Consider the following 10,171-nt stretch of genomic DNA (forward strand, 5'->3'; position numbering starts at 1 on the left):
GTCGCTAGCGGCAATTTGTATTTCTCTAATCCTTTTTAAAACCTTTTTGAAAGGTGTGTATTTTTTTTTTTACATTGCTGCAAACATTTAACATCTTTAAATCTTTAGGGTCCCACTTTTCAAAATTCGGCTCCTTTTAGAATTGGGGAAGCTGATTACTTGAGTAATTTTTAATCGCCTGGATGCTAATTTTTAATCGCCTGCCTGCTTTTTGTGCAAATGCTATTTCGTCATCACTGTTGTTCTGAAACTGGTAACAAATGCACAGAGCCGAGCTAAACCCGTCTATGTCAACTTAAATCAACGAGTTTAGGAAAGTGTAACTGCTTAGTTCTGATGCTGTTATTGGTGTTGCTTCAATTTAAATCTATCCTTTTGCTGCTAATTTTATTTTCAGGATTTTTTTTAAAATGCTGGGTTTGTTAATTGCTTATATTGTTCCAATCGGCTGTAAGCTGCCTTCAGAAAAGAGCAAGATGAAAATTATTGAAATGAAAGGGGCCAAATTATGCCAGACGTCCGGGATCACGAACCTGATACCCCACCCCCTGCCAAAGGTTTAAATTAATATCAAAATGTAATTGTGGGAGAAGAGCTATGATGTTGGGAAAAGGATATCTTAACTCTCCTCCACCTCTGACATTAACTTGACTGAAGTTGCTTTTAGTTAGCAGCTTGGGGGCGGGGGGAGGGGGAATTCTGCTGCCCCTATAGTTTCTGCTATTATTTTCCATACAGGGCTAAAAGCAGCCTGGGAGAGCCAGTTTCGGCCAGTGAAACAGCCCAAGGGAAGGAGGAAGAGTGAAAACCTCTCTTCTCTCGAGTTGTGGTCCCGATCCAAATCCAGTTACAATTCCAGGAGCTCTCCAGGGTCTGGCAACCTTAGCCATAACAGTGAAACGGAACCATGAGATTCAGATATTGCTGGATACTGCAAAGAAAACAACGGGCAGGTCTACAGCCTCCATGTACTGCTTATGGGTTTCCCAAAGGCATCTGTTTGGCTGCTGTGGGAAACAGGATGTCTTTTTGACCTGGACCAGCGCGCATCTTCTTTTCTGCTGCGGCAAATTCTTTAAAAATGCGGTCTTGAGCAGAGTTCTGCCCCTCCAAAGCCGGTTTACTTTAATGGGCTTAAAAGAGTGGAACTTTACTTAGTATCACACGGCAGGTTAACCAGACCTCGCTGGACCGCTTCAGAAGGAATCAAGCCGAAAGGGTGAAGGGACGCCTGCTCTTTGCAGTTGTTCCCTTCCCAGGAATCATGTTTCTGTCCCTCTTGGCAAACCGATTTGGGAGACAGGTACTTGCCGCCGTAACATGCAGCTGCATCCTTGTAAGCCAATATGTAAAAAGGGAAATCGGTCTTGAAAACCCTACGCCTATGAGGTCTTGCCTTGCAAATCCTACAGAGCTGTCATAAGTCAGCTGTGACTTGAATGCACTTTACACACACACACACACACACACACAGAGAGAGAGAGAGAGAGAGAGAGAGAGAGAGAGACCTTTTAATGTTGAAAATGCCAGGAAACAGACATATATTTTTTATTTTAAAAAATCCTCTGTTATCAAATCCCCTTTTAAAAAGTGCGCAGGGTTAATTGTGTTAGTGGTCCTGGACTATCTGTCATCTTTTAACAGTGAAGGCAACCCAGCAGGGACGGGTGAAAGAAATCTGCTCTCAGCGGAGGGAAGGTGGAGGCAAAATCCTGTGATCACAGGCCTCTGACATCCGTCTTTCCCCCCTGGAAATCCCTTCACAGCTGACACTTGCCTTGGTCTCTTCCAGGAGAGGGATGTTTCGTTATATTACTGCTGACATCTCAGCAGCAAGGGGGAAGCCGGAACCGTTTGCATTTAATTACTCCTCCTGGTGGATTTATTACTATTATGCCTGGATTAATTGGGAAAGTAAAAAAGCCACGCCAGGCGATCCATCTTCTCCGAGTTACTTACCTTGTCGCAGGCTAATCACTGCAGAATAAAAAATGCCTCTCTCTCTCTGCTGCATCAGGGGAAATGGATTTCCGTAATTCCGCACACACAAATTTTAAAGAGGCATTTTGAAAATAGGGGAAGATGGCAGATTCTACTAATAGTGCAAGGGGGGGGGGGTGAGGAGGAAATACAAGACCAATAATGATAAAAATGTGTAAAAGAAAAAAAAGAATGGCATTTAAAAAACCCTCTTCAATACAGAACACTACTTGCTGCCAGTTTGACCATCCTGCTGTTTGGGTATTTACATTACCCTTTTCTCCCCCAGTGGATATCTTTAGCAGCATACAATATTGTTCTCCACCCCTCTGTTCTAACAACAACCCTGTGAAGTAGGTTAGGCTGGGAGACTGAGGGCCCAAGACCATCAAAAAAGCTTCCAAGATAGAGTCAAGATCTGAACTCAGGTCTCAGACTCTTTTTGGGATGCCTCAAGCACTATACTGCCCCATTTATTCTGATTAACTGGTTTTTGTTATTTTTTTAAAAATCCTTTCTGTATAAGCATAAGCATTTTATTGTCATTGTGCACGCACAACGAAATTTACAGCAGCATTCTCGATGCACACAATTTCAGACTCATACCCCATCCTCACTTTCCCCTTCCTCCACCCATCCCTCCACAGCCCCAAACACATCAACACGAAGCCGCAGAGTTTAGCATAGCCACAGCTCTAGAGTAGCTAAAGCTTTGGCTAGTTATTTTGAACAAACATACAAGCTGCTTTGGAAAGGACAACCGGCCCAGAAGCCAGCGATGTGGGTCTTTACAGGGACCCCGTATCAAGAACATAAGCAACCTATGCTTTACTAGCTGCATTGGCTCCAGATTGAGTGCTGGATCAGGTTCAAGATTTGGGTACTGACCTTTATGCCCTAAATGGTCTGGGACTCTTGTATCTTTGGGACCACCTCTCACAGTATACCTCTCTGGCCCCAGTCTAGTGGAACTCTCTAATGAGCAGTGGCGTATCTGCCAGAGGAACATGGGGGGTCAATTGACCCAGGTGCCACCCATTAGATCACATGGGGGCGCAAAAATCTGCTCTGAGCAGGTGTTGCCCCAGGCGCCATTTCCCCCTCTGCTAATGAGGCCTGGGCCATGTGGGACTTAGTTGAGTTCTACAGGGCCTCTAAGATGGAGATGTTCCATCAAGTGGAGGACAGTGACAGTCCATACATAAGCTGGCCTCCCTCCCTCCCTCTCTTCCTTTTATCCTTTTCCCTTGTACAGAATCAGCCCACCTTGGTAGCTGATCTGTGAAATATATATATAGTTTCAAATGGATGTGCCAGAAACTGAACTTGGGATTTTCAACACGCGCAAATCGGGCTCTGTCGGCATGCTATGGAGTCTCTCCTAAAATGCAGTCTGCTTTTCCCAATTGGATACAGGGGTTCAGCAAGAGGGGAAAGGCAGTTGCTTTCAAGTTCTCACATTTAAGACATGCATTCTTTGGAGTGTTGTGGGGTTTCCAGGCTGTACGGCCATGTTCCAGTAGCATTTTTTCCTGACGTTTCACCTGCATCTGTGGCTGGTATCTTCAGAGGAGATACACAAGGACTAGGACTAGGGCTATGGTCAGTTTCAGATTTCAGTTTAGTGTTAGTGTAACAATTTATCACAGAATGATTTTTTTAAAATGAAGTTAGGATTAGGGTTAAGTCTAGGGCAGGGGATCGGATTCAGGTGAGGGTTGCATTGCGTTCTAGGGCATGGACTAGGACTAGGGCTATGGTCTGTGTCAGGTTTTGGGTCAGAGTTAGGTTCGGGTGACAATTTATGAATGAATTTTTTCCCCAAAAAGACAGAAGTTAGGGTTAGGGTTAAGTCTAGGGCAGGGGATCAGATTCAGGTGAGGGTTACATTGAGTTCTAGGGTGCAGACTCGGACTAGGGCAGTGATGGCGAACCTTTTTGAGACTGTGTGCCCAAATTGCAACCCGAACCCCACTTATTTATCGTAAAGTGCCAACCCGGCAATTTAACCTGAATGTTGAGGTTTTAGTTTAGAAAAAACTGGTTGGCTCCCTCTTCCTCTGCCCCACACGCTCAAGCAGGGGCCAGCCTGCTCTAGCCTCTAGCAAGTCCCGCGTGCACCGCTCTGTGCCTCTCTAGCATCTCTGCCTTCTCTGCGCCCCCCCCCCCCCCAGGCAATAGGCACCCTGAGCACAGGCACCAGGTCTGCCAGCCAAGTCCTCCCTGCTCACCGTGGTGTGCACATGTCGTGCTTAGTGGTCCAGGCCAGCCTAGATGTGTGTGTGTGTGGGGGGGGGGGTGATTTTCCGCCCCCCATATGACAAACTCTGTGCACACATGCCCACAGAGAGGGCTCCGAGTGCCACCTCTGGCACCCATGCCATAGGTTCGCCATCACTGGACTAGGGCCACGGTCATTGTCAGGTTTGGGGTTAGCCATACAGCCCAGAAACCCCACAACACCCCAGTGATTCTGGCTGTGAAAGCCTTCGACAATACATGCAGTCTTTTTCTGGCACGGGAGTTCCCCCTCCTCCCCATGTCTGAAACACCAAAGCTGTATCTACAAGGTGCCCTATGGGGTAGAAAATGTTGACAGAGAGAAATTTTTCTCTCTTTCTCACAATACTAGAACCAGGGGGCATTCATTGAAAATGCTGGGGGGAAGAATTAGGACTAATAAAAGGAAACACTTCTTCACGCAACGTGTGATTGGTGTTTGGAATATGCTGCCACAGGAGGTGGTGATGGCCACTAACCTGGATAGCTTTAAAAGGGGCTTGGACAGATTTATGGAGGAGAAGTTGATTTATGGCTACCAATCTTGATCCTCTTTGATCTGAGATTGCAAATGCCTTCACAGTCCAGGTGATCGGGAGCAACAGCCGCAGAAGGCCATTGCGTTCACATCCTACATGTGAGCTCCCAAAGGCACCTGGTGGGCCACTGCGAGTAGCAGAGAGCTGGACTAGATGGACTTTGGTCTGATCCAGCTGGCTTGTTCTTATGTTCTTATGTTCTTATGCCACAGGATATGGCACCAACCGCTTGCAAGAGCACGAGGTTTGGAATGCGCCCAGTCGCCCCTGTCTTCTCCCCCTCCCTCGATTCCTCCCCCCCACCCCTCCATCATAGCAGAAAGCAGATTGATTTTCAGCCTATAGTTCTGCCTTTCCCTTAAATCCATAAAAACAGGATTAATGAGTGCAAACTGTCAAGGAGAAGACAGAGAATTAGAAGGAAATTCTTGAAGTTCAGCCAAATAGTTAATGTAACTGTTGCCATTCCCATTAGCAGGGATCAAAAAGAGGGGAGGGAGGGAGGGGCAGAAAAGACGAGCTCTTAAAAGATTTTTTTCCCCCCTGCTTTAAAAAAAATCAATTTTGTTTTAAAACAGCAGAAAGGGTTTGACTCTGTCGCTTCTAACATGGAAAAAAGGAACCGATATGTTTATCGGTTGCCAGCTTTTGAGCCTTTGATGCTTTCCCTGAACTTTTAACAGTTGCTTGACAAAGCAAAAATCCAGGGACAGTTTTATCTGCGCCGTGTTGCTTTGGTGGCAAGAACCGCACCTGTTTCTGCATGTCAGGCTGCTGTTCAACAGGTCCCAGCGCACTTTGAACATTTCCGCTCATCGGAGGCTTGCCAAAAGTTCACCAGAGGCTCAACTCCTCTCAGTGAGCTATAGAAGGCGAGCTACAGTGGCGTAGGGAGGTTGGAAAAGAGCTCATGTGCATCTAATCTGGAGGGAACTGGCTTTGATTCCCAGCTCTACCGGGCTTCTGAGCTGGGTGGGAGGCTTATCTGGGAATTCAGATTAGCCTGTGCACTCCTTAACACACGCAGTAGCCAAGTGACCTTTGGCTAGCGTCACACAGCTTCTCGGAGCTCTCTCAGCCCCACCCACCTCACAGGGTGTTTGTTGTGAGGGGGGAAGGGCAAGGAGATTGTAAGCCCCTTTGAGTCTCCTGCAGGAGAGAAAGGGGGGATATAAATCCAAACTCTTCCTCTTCTTCTTCTACAGCTGTACTACACTGCTAGGGCAGCTCACAAAATTGTCTATGCATACCAAAAAAAAAGCATGCGAGGGACACGGCTGGTTTGCTGTGTCTCCTTCTTCATACACACGCATGCCTGCAGGGAGCCGAGTGCAAATAGCGCTCTCTATGCTCCTTTGAATTCTGTCAGCTGGACTTGGCTTCTTTGCTGAGTGCTCTCCAGAGCACTCAGCAGGTTCAGCAGGTTCTCACAGGTTCCCGAGAGTAGGTTACTAATTATTTGTGTGTGCCGAGAGGGGGTTACTAATGGGTGATTTTGCCACGTGATTTTTGCCTCAGTTATGCCCCTCCTCTCAGCAGTAGCAGCAATTTCGCTGAACTCTGGCAAAGCAGTCTAGCGAGAGTGTGCACTGGGCGCTATGCAGTGGCAGCTTCTCATGCCTCGTGCATTCGTACCTGCCCAGAGCTCCAGGAATGCCTCCGCCCCTAGAAATGCCTGGCCACGCCCCTGTCAGTGCCCGCCCAGGAAATTCCCCATTGGCGCTCACAGCCCACAGTTTGAATCCCCACCCACCACGCGGAATCCTTGTTACTAAAATTTTTGGATCCCACCACTGGTGCTCTCCCAAAATGAAGATGGTCACAGAGGTTCCTATGATGGCGCTGGAGAACCATGCCCTCAGTGGGCAGAGGTTGGAGGCGGGATTTTCCTGGGGCACCCCAGCATCCTGAATTGCATTGACCGTGGCATCCTGAAGCAACAGCCACAGGTTTCAATGGGATGATAACTGAATGGAACCTCTGTGTTCAGAAGCTGTATACCTGAATCCCAGATGGTGGAAATCAGGAAAGGAGTACTGTCGCCTTCATGCCCTCTTGAACTCATCTCATGGCCTCTTGTGGAATCCTGGGCATTGGTGGGATCCTGCAAAGCCCTTTCAAATGAGTTGCCTGCAAGTCTAGCCTCCGCTTAGCTGGGGTCTCAGTGTCTCTCTCTCTGCACGTGGCCCCAGGAGCTGTTTCCAGCAGGCCCCTCTTCCCTTTCCACTGCCCGGCCTTTCCCTGCCTGTGCCGAAGACCTGCACACTTCAGCATATTACCCTAATGGTTGGATTAAAAAAAAACCCCGAAAGAAAATCAACCATCCTTCATCATTGTAGCGGCTAACTTGGCCTGTCTCCTGCTCTCATTCTGCATTAGCTTCGTCAGAAGTGTTATTTATGGATGGAATTATTGCTGAGCATGCAAGAAACATAAAATGCAGGAGGTGAACCTGCAGAGATTTCTAGAGAGCAGAGAAGCTGTATTCATAGAATCATAGAGTTGGAAGAGACCCCAAGGGCCATCCAGTCCAACCCTCTGCCCTGCAATCAAAGCACCGTCCAGCCTCTGTTTAAAAACCTCCAAAGAAGGAAACTCCACCACTCTCAGAGGCAGTGCATTCCACTGTTGAACAGCCCTGACGGTCAGGAAGTTCTTCCTGATATTTAGGTGGAGTCTCTTTTCCTGCACCTTGAACCCATTCATGCATTGGGCAGCGACTTCTGGAGAGGCCATTTGGGATGGAAATTGTGAACAGGTCATCAGAAAAACTCAAAATGTATCATATTGGATTTTGCTCCCACTCTTAGTCTAAGGAACTCCAGGCTGTGTACATGGCCCCTCTCCATTTAAGGTTCACAACAACTTTGTGAGGTAGGTTAGACCATGTGTACCACTAGTGTGATGTTAAAGTAGTCGGTGGGATGCAGGATTTTCCTAACAGTTTGCAAGAATTTGCTCCCCCACAATCCCTCAGTCAAGGACGCCCGCAGGTTATCTGTCCGCAGCCTTCTTGCTGCACTCCTCAATGTAGACATTAATATGCCATAGTCAGGGTCCTGAGGCAAGAAGTAAAATTGTGGGGGGGGGGGCAACATCTGCGATGTTCTCTCCCACCCACCTGCCGCCTCCCTCACAAAAACCCCCTGTGGTCCCTTTAAAATTCAGCTTACTTTATTTTTAGCTGAGCAGTGCTGAGGCTGGCAAAAGACTGGGGGCGGGGACAAGGCCAGAGAGAGGGCGGTCCTTTCCTGCCCTGGTTCCTGCCCCCTGTCTCTTGCCAGACTTGGTACCTCTTGGGCTCATTCCGCACATGCAGAATAATGCACTTTCAAACTGCTTCCAGTGCTCTTTGAAGCTGTGCGGAATGGCAAAATCCACTTGCAAACAGTTGTGAAAGTGGTTTGAAAACGCATTATTTTGCGTGTGCGGAAGGGGCCCAAGTTGGTTAGAAGGAAAGTAGGCTGAATTTCAAAGGAAGCACAGGGGTTTGGTGCAGGGCTGGTGGACTCCATAGCCCTGGTGCCTGGGGCAAGAGCACCCCCCCCCCCCGTTCCCTCTCACTACAGCCCTGACTAGAGTCTACTCTGGGGGAACTTATCGCTGTATTCTATTTGTTTATTTATTTGTTGGATTTATAGGCTGCCTCACCCCCGAAGGGTTCGAGGCGGCTCACAATATGGCTGTTCTCTAAGACAGCAAATCAATACAAAAATATAACTTAAACCCATTAAAAACTTAAGCAGCAGTTACTAGGAATCCTGAAGATCAGTTGTGACTCACCTGGAGGGTGGCAACCTTATATGGTAAACCTGATTTTCCACCCACCCTTCTGTATTTCAGCCACACTGCATCAGCGGAAGAAAGTACGAAGTCACAGCATCCGTAATGCATGATAGGGTCCAACCGTCTGTTTTCTTTAGAGAAGGGGCTTTCCGGTGTATTATTCATCTCTCTTGGAGTCTCCAATGTTCCCCCCTCCCCTTCATCCCTGCTCTTGCCATTTCAGACTTCTGCAAATGTTATTCCAACCCCACCTAAACGGTTTGAGAGACTCCAGCACATCCTCTGGGCAAGATGCGGACGAGAGGCCTTCCTACCGGGGCCAAAACAGCCCCTTTCCTTTTTAAAACATCCCGTCTGATTCAGAGTTCTGGAGCGCTCAGACATCTCTGCACGCTTTTGCATTGTTTTTAAGGACGTGCATGTGGCTCACATCCCCATCCACGAATACCTTCACGGCGCTCACAACTGGATCTAAGAGCACTACTGCATTTTATCAGCATGATACCGCTTTGCTTTGAAAGTTTCGGATTTCTCTACTCTGGATGAAATGGCAGTTTGGCTCCTTTCCCCCCTTCAGCCATGCTGATGAAATTCCATAAAAATGCTGCCATTAAAAAAGATGCCTTTTTTTTTTGGTCTCTATGGCCAAAACAGCTAATGCAAACAAATGTATGGGGAATTACCAGAAATAAAAAAGGCACACATGAAAACACACATGGACCATGGAAAGGTGTCAATGTGGATACATTTGCCTTTTGGGTACATTTTTTTCATCCTAAAAAAGCAGCTTTGGAGACCCTTATTTGAATTTTGTGACACTGGGAGAAAAATGTTTAATTTTCCCAGCCTTTGTACCATTTTCCTGCTAGAATCCCCTCCCCAATTGCTATCAACATGGAAAGAAAATAAAACAAAGACTCATTCCGCACATGCAGAATAATGCACTTTCAAACTGCTTTCAGTGCTCTTTGAAACTGTGCGGAATAGCGAAATCCACTTGCAAACAGTTGTGAAAGTGGTTTGAAAACGCATTATTTTGCGTGTGCGGAAGGGGCCAAAGTCATTTGCTAGGGTTGCCAGTTCTGGGTTGGGAAATTCCTGGAGAGAGGGAACAGAAGAAGCGGAGGAGGAGGAGGAGGAGTTTGGATTTATATCCCCCCCCTTTCTCTCCTATAAGGAGATTCAAAGGAGCTTACAAACTCCTTTCCCTTCCCCCCTCACAACGAACACCCTGTGAGGTAGGTGGGGCTGAGAGAGCTCCGAAGAACAGTGACTAGCCCAAGGTCACCCAGCTGGCATGTGCTGGAGTGCACAAGCTAATCTGGTTCACCAGATAAACCTCCACAGCTCAAGAGGCAGAGTGGGGAATCAAACCCTGTTCTCCAGATTAGAGTGCACCCACTCTTAACCGCAATGCCACGCTGGCTCCTTTGGGAGATGGATCTTGGAAAGGGTGGGATTTGGGGACCGAGGGATCTCAACAGGATATAATGCCATAGAGCACCCCTTCAAAGAAGAAGAAGAAGAAGAAGAAGAAGAAGTTTGGATTTATATCCCCCCTTTCTCTCCTGCAGGAGACTCAAAGG

This window comes from Sphaerodactylus townsendi, linkage group LG16 (assembly GCF_021028975.2).
Source record: "Sphaerodactylus townsendi isolate TG3544 linkage group LG16, MPM_Stown_v2.3, whole genome shotgun sequence".
NCBI lineage: Eukaryota > Metazoa > Chordata > Lepidosauria > Squamata > Sphaerodactylidae > Sphaerodactylus > Sphaerodactylus townsendi.